A 19,395-nucleotide genomic window follows, 5' to 3' on the forward strand; every position below is an offset into this window, starting at 1 on the left:
ACTCCCATACGTGCCCTGACCGGGCAAGCTCAGGGCTTCAAACTGGTGACCTCAGCGTTTCCAGGTCGATGCTTTATATACTGCACCACCACAGGTCAAGCTCTCAAACTAGTTTCATTTAAAAAAAAACAATTTTTTTAAAATGTCTTGGACATAAACAAAAAGCCCTTCCTTCCCTTCACATGATGCAATTAATGCTGAAATGCACAGGTTTATGAAATCATGTCAAATTGTTAAATTTGCAACTATGGGTTGAACTTAAAACACAAGAATGATGAATTAAAGCAATTATCAAGTTTAAAGTCCTTGATTAAATAATCATGTGGCTCCTACAGAAGACAATCAAGATCAAACACAATCATGTGCCCTCTGGTCTCCGTGAGGACAAGGTCTGTCCATTACCACCATCTTGCCTCCTACATAGAATGAACAAGGAAGACAAGCTGGTCACCTTCAGAAGCTAAACACCAAAGCTGGATTAGAAACCCCCTTAAATAGTCCAGATATTTAGAGCTAACCTCCTGAGTGCCACTACCTAATTCACAGATGCCTTCAATTTAAGTAGTTTTCAATTAAAGTCCTTTATTTAACCATTCATCAAATCCCAAGTGATAGATCAAAGAACTACAAATACAGTGTACTGGCTTCTGAGTAAATTTTTATACAGTGGTCCCTTGTCTATCGCAGGGGTTAGGTTCCAAACCCCCCACACACACACACACAATAGGCGAAAATCCGTGAAATAGTGACCTTATATTTATTTTATTATGTATCTATATTTTAAGGCTTTATAAACCCTCCCCACACTCTTACAAACCTTTCCCACACTCTTTTTATAGTTTTCAATTTTTCAAGCTAGAAAACGCTTATTCTACCACAAAATAACTAAAATAATATATAAAAATACCTATATACCACAAAATCCCGCAATATGGCAAAAAACCCATGATACAAAATTAGATATATACAATTTAAAAATCTGAGATTACAGTGAGACAGCAAAAAATGAACCGCAATATGGCCAAGGGACGACTGCTGTTTCTACTGCTCTGAAAACCAGAAAAAATTTTCCATCAATTTTTTTTTTCAAATGAGTGTTATAGAAGCTAAAGGAAACTGAAGTTAATTATAAGACTAATAGTGCACATCAATACATAAGACTTGATTTTTAATCTTAGAAGAAAAGGTATTAAAGGTGAAAGGGGCAGAGGACCCTATGTGATCTACTAACAGTAAAAAAACAAGTTAGCTTATTTTTCTGTTTTCAGTTTTGGCACAATTCATATGAATTAATGTAAAAACATGTAATTTGTTCTCAGTTAAATTCATCCACCAAGAACCTAGAAGTGATTTATTTATCAAAGGAACATTAATTTTAACAAGTCAGATTAGTCCTCCAGCACTTTTGCTAGACCAAGCTTCGGCTTCCTTCTATTTCATTATTAAATGCTGGAATTGACTTTTTAATTTTTAAGGAGATACTGAACAGAAACACTCTCCCTGGTCCCTTTAATTTAAAATTCAACCCCTAGTAGAACCCAATTGAGGATCTCCTGAGAAACTAAAAAACTGAAATCAGATTAGTTTTCATCTGAAAGATCTTTATTAGAAAAAGTCCAGGCCCTGGCCTGCTGGCTCAGTGGTAGAGTGTCAGCCCAGCATTTGGATATCCCGGATTCGATTCCCGGTCAGGGCACACAGGAGAAGCTCCCATCTGCTTCTCCACCCTTCTCCCTCTCCCTTCTCTCTTCCGCTCTCCCCCTCCCAGAGCCATGGCTCAATTGGTTCTAGCGCATTGGCCCCAGAAACTGAGGATGACTCCATGGATCCTCCACCTCAGACACTAAAAATAGTTCAGTTTCAAGCATGGCCCCAGATGGACAGAGCATCGGACCCAGACAGGGATTACCAGGTGGATCCCAGTCAGGGTGCATACAGAAGTCTATCTGTATAGACAGAAAAAAAAAAAGAAAAAGAAAAAGTCCAATGAAATTATTTTGCCTCTCAAAACAATTCTCTAATACATCTCTTAAACACAAAGTAGTAGATATGTTTAGATATGACCAAAACCACTCTCCTAAGAATCCTCTCTCAAGTCATCTACCCAAATCAATCATATTCAAAGTATAAGCTTCCTCTCTCTCCCTCTCTGCCTCTACACATTTAATCATTTGGTCTACAGAAATCTCTTTCCCAGTGGCCCACTTCTGCTATGTCTTTTTCAACTATTCCAACAAGTCTGAAGGCTATGATATAGTGGAGACTGCAACAGACATGGTAATCAAACTAGATATTAAGGGGCAGTGACTAAGCCAACTTAACTTCTCAGCTATTTCTTCATCTCTTATATAAGAATTAATTTTCTACCTCAAGCTGTTACACTGAGGATTAAGTTTCAAGTATTTTAGTGTTAATGCAAAGAAAGATAATATTATCAGACTTGTAAACCAATGACTTCATCTCAATCCTTATAAGCTCATCAGAGACCTACCACATACTAAACTTTTTGCAAATAACTATTAAAAACAGAACTTATATTAATGTACTGAATGCATAAAGGAAACTCAGTTAAAAAGTAAAAACTTCAGGCATATCCTCCTTTCCTCACCTACGAAATGCCAACCAACTTTCTCATTGATCAACTGGTTTGTCTTGGCATGTTCTGATTACAATCTGATTGCCTTGCAACACTGTACTAAATCACGGCTAAACAGATTCTGCTGGTTTACTGATTCCAAGAAAGAGAGACCACCGTTGCAAAGGTCCTTTGTTATGTCTATCATCCAGGAAAATACTAAAGTCAATATGTGCATGTATGTATTTATATGTTTCTATTAAACATGTGTGTGTTTGTGTGTGTGTGTAATAAGTCTCTCATCTTATAGTCTCTCTCTCTTAAATCAATTTAAAATTTTTAATTATCTAAATGACTGTAACAATTTTATCTCTAGTCCTGACCCACTCAGCTGCTTTCTTCACATCTCCATGATGAGAATATGAGAATAGTGCATACATTATAAGAGGAAGAGACCAGAGCTTTTTCTCTCTGCCATTTGAGTAAGAAGGCAGGGAATGGAATCAGCTTTGATCTTGGACGTCCCTGTCCCCAGAGCTGTGGGAAACATTTCTGCTTTTTAAGCTACCCAGTCCGTGGTATTGTTATAGCAGCCTAATACAGAGAGTAAATTTTATACACGCAGAGGAGAAGGTGGTCAATAGCTTATCATAGAGACTGAGCTTTTTGAGAGTAAAAAGGGGATAATGCTTCTGTTTGCAGAAGGCTTTACATCTACTGAACAACCTTCCCCGACCTCTGGTCTGGTCCTAACAGCTACCTTATGAAGGAGGCAGAGCACATGGTAGCTCCTCAGGTTACAAAATGAGAGAGCCAAGTCTAGAGAAGTTAACTGAGTTGCCTATATTCACAGTTTCCATTCTGGAAGTGGCTAAGCCACTTAGTAGCTGTGTTCTGTCTTCTAGGTATGTTGTTCCTTTCATATTATCAATTCAGTGTTCTAAGCCTCTTGCTCAGAACATAATCTTTATTTTTAGTCTCTGTAGGGATACTGTTCTCAAAATGGAGAAATCTCGCACTTCTTACATTGTGACATGGGAACTGAAAAATCAGTGGTGAAGTTATTGAATTTATCTTTCCTTTCTCAGGGAGGAAAATAGAATTTATGAATTACTTAACCTGCTGATAAGATTTGAAGTATAAAATTTCTTTGAACTATCATAGTTCTAAGAAATGTAATATTACCTGAATTTGTACTTATAACATTTCATCTTTTTATTTTGGTCCAGATATTGGTTTGTCACTCATTCTTGCCGATGAGTATCTAGCATGTAGTAGTTATCAGGAGCTCTCTACAGTCAAAAGATTGCAATTTGTTCTAGTAAAGGTGATTTGTGTTTGTCTTGATCAAAGGGATGAAACAAGAATGTTAGAAGCCACAAACTTTAAGTAGTTAAAAAGGGAAAAAAAACACAAAACCCTAACCCAAGCTTGGCCCTTCATTCTGAAAGAATTCTGGATTCCTACAAAGTTCATATTTATGAACTGTTAGAACACAGTGAGTGTCTTTGCTCCATTTCCTATTATAGCTTAACAAAGAAACTAAAAAAATCAAATTTTTTCTTCCTGATGATTCATTTGAGATTAAAAGTGAGGCTTCCGTAAGGCAGCTTACTAAGATTCATATACACTATGACGTAAAATGTTTGAATATGAGGGAAGTGAGATAACAGCTGAGACTTCCTCAGCACTTCCCTGTACCGGGTCCTGCTCTAAGAATGTCCCTTTACCCTCATGAAGTATGAATGACTTCCAGAGGACCCTGAGCACACAGGGGTTAAACAGGTGTCCTCAGGTCATATGGCAAGTCTCACAGTTCATACAGCCCAGAGCTTGTACTGGATACTATGCTGCTTCTCTCTCTGCTGGGACAAAGAAAACTGCAGTGGGGGTGGAGGGTGGAAAAGAACCATGAAGGAAGCATTCTGGTTCATTTTATACCTTTTTAAAGATGTGGCCAAAATTTCATAAGCAAATAGCTCAAAGAAAACTTCAGCAGCCACAGGATACTAAAAACCTAAGTTAAAAACAGGAGGTCAGTTCTTTCTGGGAAGAAGAGCTGAGAATAGTTTCTAAACTGGATCCTCATCAAGACAATCTGCTGTGGCAAACGGCAGCCTGCAGACCCTGGAGAGACCGTGCAAGACACAGCACACTCCACAAGGCTCCATATGAGTCAGTGGCCTCACAGCACGCTATGAAAGTCAAGCCAATCTGCCAGAAATAAGCAATGCAAAGGTTTCCTAATAATTTGAACAGAGATTGAGCACCACTAGAACAGGAGTTCTTCATCAAAGGTCCATGCATGGGCTTCAGGGATTCCATAAACTACCTATAGTTGTAGTATACTGTGGAAATATAACCAAATGGTCACAAACTCTGTTCCAAGGGGAAAGCAACAATACTTGACAGAGAACCTGATAAAAAAATAAAGAACCCCTGACAGGGGAATTAATGAACTGCATAACTAACAGGAGAGCCTATCATAATCATCTTCACAATAAAAGCTTTGGGTAGGTACAGAGCACCAACAAGTGCACAAACACAAAGTCAAAATGCTTTAAGCAAGCACAGCTGGGAAGCGCCCCACCCCTGAAGTGCACAGTACCTACCTGCCCTATAGTAAGTAGGCCTGGGTGTTCACTGCTGCAAGTATTATTAGGTATGTCATGACCTCCAAGGATATAATCAAAACTTCCTCATATCTGAGTGCCCTGACTGTTCAATAATTAATTAATACAAATCCTTACATCCATGAATATCTAGCTTTAAAAATAAAGACCTTTGACAGTTTATTTCAAAATATTCAAAGTATTTCTTTCCTTTTATAAAATAAAATCTGTTGCAAAATGAGAAACAGAGGTAACTGAGGGGAAATAACATTTACATGAAAGCATTAAAAAATTAATACTACTACATTTTACATGAATCATAACCTAACATCATTATAGCAGAATATGCCCATGTTTTAAGGGTAATAAGATTACATTATTCCTGAATTTATACGTTATGTCTCTCCCCTACAGAACAGAAAATAAGGCACATATATATAGTATTTATGGTAGGTCCTCATTTCTTCATCCCAATGGCAAATAATCAAAATCAAAACTGCAACATAGCTGACACAGAAATGAGTACTTAAATTTTTTTATATATAAAAGGGCTAATATCCAAAATAATGGTACCAGATACCAGCAAGGACACAGAGCAAAGGGAACTCTCATTCATTGAAACTGGTAATGCAAAATCGTACAGAAACTTTGAAGACAGTATGTAGCTTCTTACAAAACTAAACATATTCTGCCTGATCTGTGTTGGCGCAGTGGAAAAATCGTCGACCTGGAACGCTGAGATCGCTGGTTCAAAACCCCGTGCTTGCCTGGTCAAAGCATATATGGGAGTTGATGATGCTTCCTGTTCCTCCTCCCTTTCCTCTCTCTTTCTCTCTCTCTTTCCACTCTCTAAAATGAATAAAAAGCTTAAAGAAAAAAATAAACATTCCTACCATATTATCAGAAAAGATATTTATCCAAATGAGTTAAAAATTTATCTCCACAAAAAACCAGCATGTAACTGTTGATAGCAGTTTTATCTGTTACTGCCCCAACTTGGAAGAAAGAAGATGTACTCAACAGGTGAATAGATAAACTCTAGTATATTCAAACAACAGAATATTACCAATAATAAAAAGAAAGCTATCAGGCCACAAAGCGACACTGAAGGACACTTAAGTGTATATATATATTACTAAGTGAAAGAAGCCTGTCTGCAAAGGCTACATACTCTATGATTCCAACTATATGACATCTGAAAAAGGCAGAATTATGGAGACAGTAGAAAGATCAGTGGTTGGGGGTGGGAGGAATTAGTAGGTGGAGCACAGAGTATTACATTTAGAGCAGTGAAAATAGTCTGTGTGGCACTATAATGATAGATAACATGTTATCAACATCTGTCAAAACCCACAGGATGTACAACATGAAGACTGAACCCTAAGGTACACTACAACTAGTTAACAAGAAAGTATCAGTACTGGTCCATCAACTGTAACAATGAAACCACACTAATGCAAGATGTTAATAATAGAGAAACTAGATGGGAGGGGGCATATAGAAATTCTGCACTTCCTACTCAATTTTCTATAAAAGGAAAATTACAAACTACTCTAAAGAATCAAGTCTAGCCCTGACCGGTTGGCTCAGTGGTAGAGCGTCAGCCTGGCATGCGAGAGTCCCGGGTTCGATTCCCGGCCAGGGCACACAGGTGAAGCGCCCATCTGCTTCTCCACCCCTCCCCCTCTCCTTCCTCTCTGTCTCTCTCTTCCCCTCCTGCAGCGGAGGCTCTATTGGAGCAAAGTTGGCCCGGGCGCTGAGGATGGCTCTGTGGCCTCTGCCCCAGGCGCTAGGATGGCTCTGGATGCAACAGAGCGATGCCCCAGAGGGGCAGAGCATCGCCCCCTGGTGGGCGTGCCAGGTGGATCCCGGTCAGGCGCATGCAGGAGTCTGTCTGACTGCCTCCCCATTTCCAGCTTTGGAAAAATACGGAAAAAGAACAACAACAAAAAAAGAATCAAGTCTAGCCTGACCAGGCGATGGCGCAGTGGATAGCGTGTTGGACTGGGACACAGAGGACCCAGGTTCAAAACCCCAAGGTCACTGGCTTGAGCACGAACTCACCAGTTTGAGTACAGGGTCGCTGGATTGAGTATGGGATCATAGACATGACCCCATGATCCTTGGCTTGAAGCCCAAGGTCGCTGGCTTGGACAAGGGGTCACTGGCTCAACTACAGCTCCCCACCCCAGTCAAGGTACATATGAGAAAGCAATCAATGAACAACCAACATGCTGCAACAAAGAATTGATGCTTCTCATCTCCTTTCCTGTCTGTCTGTCCCTATCTGTCCACTTCTCTGCCCTCTCTGTCTCTCTCACTTAAAAAAGAATCAAGTCTAGCCTGACCAGGTGGTGGTGCAGTGGATAGAGCGTCGGACCGAGATGTGGAAGGACCCAGGTTTGAGACCCCAAGGTCACCAGCTTGAGCGCGGGCTCATCTGGTTTGAGCAAAAGCTCACCAGCTTGGACCCAAGGTTGCTGGCTCGAGCAAGGGGTTACTCGGTCTGCTGAAGGCCCATGGTCAAGGCACATATGAGAAAGCAATCAATGAACAACTAAGGTGTTGCAAGAAAAACTGATGATTGATGCTTCTCATCTCTCTCCGTTCCTGTCTGTCTGTCCCCGTCTATCCCTCTCTCTGTAAAAAATAAAATTAAAAAAAAATTAAAAAAAAGAATCAAGTCTATTAATTTACTGCTGATTTAAAACTTTTTTTTTCTTGTGGGAGAGACAGAGAGAGTCAAAGAAAGGGACAGATAGGGACAGACAGGAAGGGAGAGAGATGAGAAACATCAATTCTTCACTGTGGTTCCTTAGTTGTTCATTGATTGATTTCTCTTATGTGCCCTTGATGGGGGGGGGGGGGGGGGCGCGGCGGCTGCATCAGACCAAGTGACCTCTTGCTCGAACCAGAGACCTTGGGCTCAAGCTGGTGAGCCTTGCTCAAACCAGATGAGCCTGCACTCAAGCTGGCAACTTCGGGGTCTCAAACCTGGGTCCTCCACATCCCAGTCTGACGCTCTATCTACTGCACCACCATCTGGTCAGGCTGATTTAAAACTTTTTAATATCTTAATGTATCACATACAATAAAATATTACTTATACAATAGTTTATGCAATTAACTTAAGCCTGTTGGCAATACTGAAGAAAACTATCCACAAAAAAGCCAGACTGCTTTAATTATTAAAAATTTTTAGCACTTTTTGTTCTTTCTTTCCAAAGATCAAAATTCAAACTGTTCCTGCCCCCAGCACACTTAGGAGTGAATTGCTATACTTCCTTCCATGAGTATCTAACATGTTTTAAAAAAAAAAAAAAATCCATTACTGAATAGTATATATTTCCCCTTAGCTATTCAATGTGAGAATTATGCTCTGTAGAAAGAGCATAAACCATGAAAGAAGAGGTCACCTAGGTGGTCAAAGAATATAAACATGGGTAAAACCTCTTTTACATAATTTCCCTAATTATTAAAATTTTCGCACACACACACAAAGACAACAGTAAGAACTAAATGCCTAAAACTAAAAGAAAATGACCGCTCAAAATGTTTAACATTGATAAATAAATGTACATGTTTTTCTAAGCACACCCTTACATATTTAAAATTCCTAGTTAAAATTTCAAACTATTTTCCTGTTTTACATTTAATATATGTGAACTGTTTGTTTTATTCAGCAATAAACACTGGTATCCACGGCCCTTCCCAAAAAATAAGATTTAGTAATCTAAATCCTTCCAGAAGAACTTTCATTAAATTTTTTAAGAGGAAAAAGTCACTTATATTAAAAAGTAGATTTGCTTGGCCCTGGCCTGTTTGCTCAGTGGATAGAGCATCAGCCCAGAGTGGGTTCAATCCCCAATCAGGGCACACATGAGAAGAAGAGACCGTCTGCTTCTTTCCCCCTCCCTTTCCCCTTTCTCTTTCTGTTCCCCTCTTGCAGCCAATGGTTGGTCTGAGTGTTGGCCTCCGCACTGAGGATAGATCTGTTGATTCAAGCATCGGCCCCAGATTGGGGTTGCCAGGTGGATCCTGGTCAGGGTGCATGCGGGAGTCTGTCTCACTATCTCCCCTCCTCCTTACTTTAAAAAAAAAATTTGAGTATTGTAGAATTGTCTTGTTTTTTATTTGTTGGCAATACCAAAAAAAAAAACAGAAAGCTCACTATGTTATATATGTGTAAGGCATTGCCTCCATATATTTAACACAAAATTTTTTTAAATTAAAAAGGTAGCAAATTAAGAAAAAGTTTTTTTTATAAGAAACATATCAAGTAACCAAGTTTTTTTTAATTTTTATTTATTCATTTTAGAGAGGAGAGGGAAAGACAGAGAGAGAGAGAGACAGAGACAGAGACAGAGACAGAGGGAGGAGAGACAGAGAGAGAGAAGGGGGGAGGAGCTGGAAGCATTAACTCCCATATGTGCCTTGACCAGGCAAGCCCAGGGTTTCGAACCAGCGACCTCAGCATTTCCAGGTCGAGGCAAGAAAACGTTTTTTTAAAGGTAATCAAGAGCCATTTCTCCAATCTACTCCTAAGAGACCACATTAAAATAAGCAAACCAACCAACCTGATTATCTACTTCTGTATGTACGTACTCTGGTTGGTTGTGCAAAGCACAAACTGACTCAAATAAGAACTCTCGAAAGCAATGTAAAAGGAAAGAAGTCATCTGACTGGCACTCTACTAAAGAAAGGCAAATACACACCTGACCAGGCGGTGGCGCAGTAGATAGAGTGTCGGACTGGGATGTGGAGGACCCAGGTTCAAAACCCCGAGGTCGCCAGCTTGAGCGTGGGCTCATTTGGTTTGAGCAAAGCTCACCAGCTTGGACCCAGGGTCGCTGGCTTGAGCAAGGGGTTACTCGGTCTGCTGTAGCCCCCCCCCCCCCCCATCAAGGCACATATGAGAAAGCAATCAATGACCAACTAAGGTGTCGCAACGAAAAACTGATGATTGATGCTTCCCATCTCTCTCCATTCCTGTCTGTCTGTCCCTATCTATCCTTCTCTTGCTACCTCTCTGTCTCTGGTTTAAAAAAAAAAAAGGCACACAAGTCAAGTCATTATTGCTGCTGAGATCTGCAACCAGCCAAGACTTGAATATACCATATTTCCCCATGTATAAAACACTCCAAGACGCACCTTAATTTTGGGGCCCAAAATTTGAGAAAAAAAATTAGATAATGTTACTGAACTCAAGTTTTATTCATCATAAAATTCACACAACTCCTCAACAAGCACATGCAAATAAAAAAATCTACAACCACTGTATAAGACACACCCAGTTTTTAGACACCAAAATTTTCAAGAAAGGGTATGTCTTATACGTGGGGAAATGTGGTACCACTGTTTTTACCCAGCTATTTTTAAACTATTAGTAGATAATCTGGTGAGCTTGCAGTAAATACAGCTGTGAACACAGCAGCACACACCATCTGGAGGCCTTTGACTTAAGCAGTTTTTCAAATGCATATAGTATATTCACGATATTTTGTTCCTTTGAAGCTCAACAGTCACACATAAACTAACCATTTTTCAAAGCCATAACTACAAAAGCTTGTTCACTTTGTGGAAAACAAGACATGAGAAACAAATCTAATTGTTCACCTTTAAAACTGAGTGATGATTTCAAATCTGACTGGCATAAATAGAGGGGGTCCTCGGGTTACAACAGTCTCGACATACAACGTTTGGAGTTCACAACGTTCACTCCTATAAAAACTTAAAAAAAATTGAGACATGAGTATTTTGGCTTACACTGTTAGCATTGTACTTAGACTATGTGGGTGAACTAGTTTGGCTGCGCATGGAAGAAGAATATGCAGTATTCTTTTTCTGTGGCTTAGTTGTATTTTTATGTTCTAGACCAAGGGTAGTCAACCCTTTTTATACCTACTACCCACTTTTGTATCTCTGTTAGTAGTAAAATTTTCTAACTGCCCACCGGTTCCACAGTAATGATGATTTATAAAGTAAGTAAGTAACTTTACTTTATAAAATTTATAAAATAGAGTTACAGCAAGTTAAAGCATATAATAATAACTACTTACACCAAGTACTTTATGTCAGATTTTTGCTAAGTTTAGCAGAATAAATCTTTATAAAACAACTTACTATAGTTCAATCTATCTTTTTATTTATACTTTGGTTGTTCCGCTACCACCCACCATGAAAGCTGGAACGCCCACTAGTGGGCGGTAGGGACCAGGTTGACTACCACTGTTCTAGACTATGATTTTACAATTGTGTTAAGGATAGGTAAATGGGTGTGTTTTGACTTACACCAAAATTCAGGTTACGTCACTGTCATAGGATTGGAACTGTGCCACAACCCGAGGACCCCCTTTAATTTTATAAAGGATTTTAAAATACCTACCTATCATATTCTTTAAAAGTCATCACAAGTAACTTCTGATTAATCCTCTAAAATTAAAATCTTTTCTACTTTCTGAAGTGCTTCACATCCATTACCTCATTTTATCCCCAAATCCTAAACACAACAGTCACATTAATCATCATAAAGTTGCTCTGGCCAGGTAGCTCATGCGATTAGAACACCGTCCCGATACAGCAAGATTGCGGGTTCAATCCCTAGTCAGAGCACATACAGAAGTAGACTGATGTTTCCGCCTCTCTCACTCCATTCCTCTCTCTCTAAAAATCAATAAATATTTTTTTAATCATCATAAAGTCCTAGTTCCAGAATGTCATTGCTCTTAACTTCCTGATATATCAACTACTTAATTTTATTAACCTGCAGTCTCTTCTAGCTACCTTCTACCATTCTTTCTCTTACTGCCAAGATTCTCAACATTGGCCTGACCAGGTGGTGGAGCAGTGGATAGAGTGTCAGACGGGACACAGAGGACCCAGGTCACCAGTTTGAGCACAGGCTTACCAGCTTGAACGTGGGGTCGGCTGGCTTGAGCGTGGGATCACAGACATGACCCCATAGTCACTGACTTGAGCAAGGGGTCACTCGCTCTGCTGTAGCCCCCCCTGGTCAAGGCACATATGAGAAAGCAATCAATGAACAACTAGGGAGACTAAGGAGGCACAAGAAAAATTGATGCTTTTCATCTTTCTCCCTTCCTGCCTGTCTGTCCCTATCTGTCCCTCTCTCTGTCTCAGTCACACACACACACAAAAAAATGTTTCTCAACATTGTCTTACCAACTGCAAACTGCAAAACAAGCTTCCACACATCTCTGGCCAACCTCCACCTCTTAGGCTGCTTTGCTTTCACCAAATTCTCACAGGTTTCACTAACTCCTGATTAAATAAAGGTAAGTTTTCATTGATGTTTTCTCAGTTCTCATGCTTTAGTCCAAAACATAGGACAACATGATTGTTCTGTCACTCCCACTTTGAAGCATCTCTTCCCTTTATCCCTTTATGTTGCTGTACCTTTCAGACCTCTTTCCTAAGTCATTCTTCCATTTTCTCCTGCTGCAAGAATATTACCTTTTCCTTTCTAATAACTACATGTACAGGCATTCCCTCAGCATTAGCTTCTTCTATTTAAGTTGCAGTGAGTATACCCTCTGGGTAAATAAACAAATCTCAAAGCCATATGGACCACAGCTTGGGGTAGAGTCTGGGCAGGAGAAGCCAAAGGAGGCAAGGACCTTTTATAAAAGTGACCTTTGTAGGATAAGAGGTGGTCAAGTTAAGAACAGGGGGTCAGGATGTGGCTTGGACTCCTGGTCTCATCACTCACTAGCTGTGGAACCTTGGTCAAATATTCTGCTCACAAAAATTAGGGGATATTTTATCGCTTCATATTCATTTTGAAATATCCCCTAATTTTTGTGACTAGTATAGCTTAACCTCCCTAAACCTGTATGCTCCTTTGTACTTCAGAAGCATTTAAACCTGCAAGAATTAAATAATTCATGCAAAGACAGAACCATATTAAGGAAATGAAATCATCCATAATCCCATTATGCAGAGATTAACACTATTACTATTTGGTATATTTCTTCCTAATCTTTTTCCTTAGCCCCTGTGAGTAAATAGATTTTAAGTGGGCACATGATTAGAACCATGCTACATAAACAGATTGGCATCTACAGTTTTACCACTGAGCTTTACATTGGGGTAGTCTTTTCTTTAAGATAAGTGAGGAGAAAGAGACAGAGAGGGAAACTTCGAGCTGTTCCTATATGTGCCTGACCAGGGATCAAACCGGCAACCTCTGCACATCGCAGCAATGCTCCAACCGAGTTATATGACCAGGGCTTAATTTTTTTATTGATTGATTTTTAAAGAGACAGACAAGGAAAGGAGGAAAAAAGTCATTCATTTGTTATTCCACTCAGTCGTACATTCACTGGTTGCTTCCCATGTGTGCCCTAACCGAGGATCGAACCCACAACCTTGTTGTTTTGGGATGATGTTCTTGACTGAGCCTGACCAGCCAGGTCCTTTATATCATATTTTTAAAGGCTGCATGATATTTCTTTTTAAGAATAGGTCATGATTTAATACTGCTTGGCACTTAAAGCAACAGATCGCTACCTTTCATTTCTTGTTCCATTTTACTTCTCTTTCCCAGAAAAAGTATCTTCCTCCTTCCATATTCCATCTGTGAGCCAAAATTGTTAACAATGACTAATAAATCAACTAGCAATGTGAAAAACAAATTTCCATCAAGGAATAAGAAAAAAGTGGCTTCAAAACTGTCAAACTTCCATATTAAACTTCTAAAAAACAATAATAACCACTGGCATGCCCAGAAGTTATCTTTAGAAATTTCAGAAATCATCATGCTCCTTTTCCTTTGTTTTGTCTTCCTCCACTGAAATGTAAGTGCTATAAGGACAGAAACTTCATTGTTTTTTGTTTCTTCAACACCTAAAACAGCACCTAGAGCACAACGGGTGCTCACCATATTATTAGCTGTCATTACGTACCAGGCACATTCCTAAGAATTCTGCACCCCCTCTGAGGTAGATTTATCGTTTTCCCCATAGTCATGAAGAGGCTAAGTAACTTATCCTAGGCCTCACAGTAAGTGGTGAAACAAGGAATAAAACTCAGGCAGCCTAGCTATTTACCACCAAACTATACTGAATGAACTGATTAATTACACCAGCAGAGCTCCAGGTGACAGAATTAAAAATTGAGTATGATTATGCTCATTTTCCTGCTGATTAAATGCCAACATTATTGCTTTAATTGTTTTTTCACTACAAATATGTAGTTTGTCAACTGCATCAAGGATTAGATTTTGGAGAGCAAGTCTACAACCATTAAAATCTGGGATGAACAAATATGATCTCAAAAAGAAAAAAATACTTATAAATTAACTTTCGAAATAAACTGTTTAGATCAAGGGTCCCCAATCTATGGCCCGTGGGCTGGGCCACATGCGGCCCCCTGAGGCCATTTATCTGCCCCACCGCACTTCCAGAAGGGGCACCTCTTTCATTGGTGGTCAGTGAAAGGAGCATAGTTCCCATTGAAATACTGGTCAGTCTGTTGATTTAAATTTATTTGTTCTTTATTTTAAATATTGTATTTGTTCCCGTTTTTTTTTTTTTTTTTTTTTTTTTTTTTACTTTAAAATAAGATATGTGCAGTGTACATAAGGATTTGTTCATAGTTTTTTTTTTTATAGTCTGGCCCTCCAACGGTCTAAGGGACAGTGAACTGGCCCCCTCTGTAAAAAGTTTGAGGACCCCTGGTTTAGATGCTAGGATACTTACTTCCCTCTATTTTTCCTTAGATTCAGCAGTCTCTACTGCCAATCTAAATGCTTTTAGTTCTTTTAATTAGAGAAAACATTTTCTAGATTAGCTAAATTGAAATGATCAGATTTCTGATACGTTGCACTCCCTTTTCTCATTCCAGGCTATTTTAAGAAGGACCCATTTCTCCAATGAGAATAGATATGTCAGCCTAAGCCAACCTCTCTTTCCTCCTACCCCACCTGATTCCACCCTACCCCTCCAACTAGTGCCCCCAACAACATCCCCAAGGTCTATCAGTAAACTGCTCCTCTGAAAAAGGCACCACATTCACTCTATGTATAAACAGTTTTCACTCAATTTGGCTTTTGACTTTTGCTCCTTTAAAAAGAAAAAGTGGTAGTATCTCAAACAAAAGCCAGATATTGAGAGAAATGTGTCATTCACATGACAACCTATTTTACAGCCTGAAAAGCCAGTGTCATAGGCCTATATTCAAAGACACAAAGCTACTCAATTTTAAAGTACATACTTTCCAGTAACTTGGAGCCAAAAATGGATTTTACAACTTAAAGGTGACCACATATGTCCCTGAACAGAGACATTCTAAACCCTTCTATTAATCATCCAGCCCATGGCCAAACTACTTTTAGTGGTTCGCTAGGTCTCTTTGGCATAGTGTAACAAGAGGCAAGAAACTGGGAAATATTTTAACCATGTTATTATCTCCACTGAGCCAACATTTATGTCTGTTTGAGTTTTACAGACTAATCCTAGAGTAGCAAACAAAGAACCAGTTTTTTGGGGAAAAATATTGGCTTCCAATGTCATTATAAAATGGATGGTTTTACTGACTACTCTGACTACACAATAGCAAGCAAAACCCTTTGACCTTGGAAAAGCATAGTAAATGCAATACCTACTAATAAATAAAACCAAAAATAAATCTCTCACAAGTAAACTATTACATGAGTAAATAAAAGCTTGTCTTGTTCTATCATTTGCTTAAAAGCAAGCACAGTGGCAGTGTAGCGGGATTAAGAAACACAGCCAGACAAGTCCATAAAACCTCCAGTGTAAGATAAAACGACCCTGCTGGAGCAGCCAATGCGTTCTGACCTAACAGCTGTACACAGTTGCACTAATTAAAATGAAAGGCTAGTCTGCATAACACACAGGCAATTCACTGAACCTTACTGACAAGTTGGCAGGGTTCACCATCACTCTCTTCCCCCCCACCCTACCCCCACAGACCTACAATGTAAACAATAAATTGGCACAAAGCTGAAGGTATACCCACTTGAAAATATACACACATTCAAGCATTTCAGAAATAATCACTACCATGTAGAATGGAACATATCCTATAGGAACACAGGCTATAAAAACCCACACACACAAAGGAAGTGGTACAGCTACATTACGTCAGCTCTCGCCTCGATTCATAAATGCAAAACCACAAAACAAGACAAAAATCTAAATGGTCTTTTTTTTTCTGGAAACCTTCATAGAGTGAATGAACGTAGGTTGAGTCTCTAAATACGTTACTGCACAGCACTCGTTGATGCATCACTTTCAACAGCCATGGGGAGGGAAAAACTGTAATCTTAGTCAATTCTATCACGCACCCAGATCAAATAACATTTCAAGCTCGGCGGGCCAAGCGCGCCAGGGCCTGCCAGAGTACAATGAGCGCTCAAGTGCTCCGGACTGAAAACCACCTTTCACTGGGCCCAGAGATCTTTATAAAACAGTTAAACACGACTAAATTACAGAGTGGGGAAAAAACAAATACAAGCTTCTAACTGCTGCTCCCACACTATTGTGAAGTTGCTATAAAGCCTCTAAAATGTCTGCCTTGTGTTTTTTTACTAGGCAATGTAAATACTCAGAAAGGCAATTGCCTCTTAGAGCCCAAATCTATCACACATAAAAATGTAGAAATGGTTGTGCATCTGGAAATAATTGCCCACAGATCAACGAGCTTACATGGGATATTGTTCCCATCTGTAAGGATTCTAATCATATCTACTTTAAATCTGGAGCTCCCAGGAAAAAGGAAGGAAGAAAGGAAGGGAAGAAAGGAAGGAGAAAAGGAAGGAGAAAAGGGAGGGAGGGAGGGAGGGAGGGAGGGAGGGAGGGAGGAAGGAAGGAAGGAAGGAAGGAAGGAAGGAAGGAAGGAAGGAAGGAAGGAAGGAAGGAAGGAAGGAAGGAAGGAAGGAAGGAAGGAGAGAGACTCAATATAGTAATTTTGGAACAGAACTGTAAGGACTTTGTCAACTCTGTTCTCAACTTTTACTCAATGTCTCAATTTTAAAGCACACTGACACACAATTTAAAAGGGAAAAATTAATCTCTCTGTTGACCCCCATGTTCATTCATAAACCTTTTTTTTCTTTAAATTATCATATGGCTGAGAGGAGGCCTCTAGCCAAACAATGCCCCAAGGAGTACAGCTGCACATGTGTGCCAGGAAAAGAGGAGTAAAAACAAAGTAACCTATGACAGAGTTTCTTCCTCAGCAAACAGACCTCAAGCGGGTCTCACATAGCTTCCCTGAGAGCACAGGATTTGAGTAAACAAGGGGAAGGAAGCTGGTAAGCCACCATCTCAAAAATTTTAACAATCTAAATTTCAAGCAACCTTCTTCAAAACGATCTCTGAATTTTAACAACTCCGGTAGAATAACTACTTTGGTCTAAGAAACATATTATTTGTCAGATACCTCAAAATTACTTTATAATCAAGTCCACCAAATCCATTTTATCTTTAATTTTATGTTAAATTTACTACTCAGTAGGCAATGAAGTTTCTGATCGGTGACTTTTGGTTTATATATTGCTCATCTTCAATAAGGGTTTCCTTTCAAACACAAAAATACACACGAGTTCTTTAAAAACCATGTTTTCTCTGCACTCAAGATGTTCTTTGATTTACTTGATCGAGACTAGTATAACCAAAAGAAATGCAATGGGACACAACAAATACTGGTTCCTGAAAAGCCACCATCATTCTTAGTAACACCCAAGTTGTTCACCTTTCCTAGGGTCAGCGACAACACCCCACACACCCACCTCCGAGAGCCCCTGCGCCTACACTTGACCAACTTCCTGGCCCGAGCCCGCTTCCCCCTCACAGCACAGGGCGCTGGCCACTTGCCTGCTGCCGGTCAACGGCAGGAGCTGAGCCTGCGGGCCTCGTCCTCCTCCAGCTCAGGGCCCGCACACTCGGGCCGGGCCGCGGGCCGGGGCGGGCGGGGCTGGGGCATGAAATGCACTTGCTAAACAAAAGGAGGCCCTGTCGGACGCAGGGCAGCGTGGTGGAGCGGTAGCAGGTCCCCACGGCTCGGAGGCTCCAGGAGGGGAGTCGGAAAGGAGTCGGCCGCGCTGGCCCTGCCCGCGGCAGGGGTGGGGGGATGAAGCAGCGCTCCTTCAGCCCCAGCGGCTGGGCCAACACTGCCACATGCTTGAGACCTAGACACCCGGAGAGAAAGAGCAGCCTCCCCAGGCGGCGGCGGCGGCCGGGAAAACCTGGGCTGGATCCCGGCCTGCTCCTCGCGCGCTTCTGCCCGCTGCCACCACGGATGCGCACACAAAGCCGCTGCAATTTTATCTCCTTCCTAGCTTGGCCAGCCTCGCGCGTCTCCCCAGTCCTCCCTCCCCGTTGACAGCCGGAACTGAGAGGCTGTGTGATTGATGGCAGCTCTTAATAGCGTGGTCAGCTAGAAAATGCATCTGCAAGCAAGATATTAAAGAGGCAGCGCAGCAGCCCCGTGAGTAATCAGCAGTTCACAAGTCCTAGAGGTGCCTCTGCTTCTGCCAGGAATATTAATACCAACCACCTCTGACGTCTAACAAATGCAGATGAAATAACCAACAATCATAGACGCCCCAATATATATCTGAAAGATGCAGAGGAGAATCCTTGTTTGGTGTCAAACAGTAGTGGTGACCCAAATTTTCCTTACAATGTCAGAATTTTCCGAGTCATTTGTTTAAAATTCTTCTCTCTGATCCTTTTCCTCAAAAAAATAAAGCTCTCTCTTCTATACAAGGCATGCTTAAATTGGGCTTCACTGTCCCTCTAATAAAGAAGCAAAATAAATGCACATTCCTTGCCAAGTGGCCTAAAGTATACATAAAACCCACAGGCTACCTGATTCCAGACCCCTCATTAATCCCATTGTTAGGTGCATCTACACAGAATTACCAACTGTTAATTTAAAATGTTTCTTTCCACCTGACCAGGCAGTGGCGCAGTGGATAGAGCGTCAGACTGGGATGCAGAGGACCCAGGTTCAAGACTCCAAGGTCACCAGCTTGAGCACGGGCTCATCTGGTTTAAGCAAAGCTCACCAGCTTGGACCCAAGGTCACTGGCTTGAGCAAGGGGTCACACGCTCTGCTATAGCTCCACGGTCAAGGCACATATGAGAAGGCAATCAATGAACAACTAAGGTGTCGCAACGAAAAACTGATGATTGATGCTTCTCATCTCTCTCCGTTCC

The 19,395-nt window shown here is 40.6% G+C and overlaps 1 protein-coding gene across 4 annotated transcripts in view; it reads right to left on the reverse strand.

The window, feature by feature from the left end:
* Positions 1-19,395, reverse strand: part of RERE (arginine-glutamic acid dipeptide repeats) — a 422,789-nt gene that overhangs the window by 286,253 nt on the left and 117,141 nt on the right. The window contains exon 1 of one of the 4 annotated variants that reach the window (XM_066374960.1): positions 18,049-18,444. The exons of the other annotated variants lie outside the window; for them this stretch is intronic. The gene's annotated coding sequence lies outside the window, so the exon portion shown is untranslated. Of the gene's footprint in view, positions 1-18,048; positions 18,445-19,395 lie in introns of those variants that run through there. 4 annotated transcript variants of the gene reach the window in all.

This window comes from Saccopteryx leptura, chromosome 3 (genome assembly GCF_036850995.1).
Source record: "Saccopteryx leptura isolate mSacLep1 chromosome 3, mSacLep1_pri_phased_curated, whole genome shotgun sequence".
NCBI lineage: Eukaryota > Metazoa > Chordata > Mammalia > Chiroptera > Emballonuridae > Saccopteryx > Saccopteryx leptura.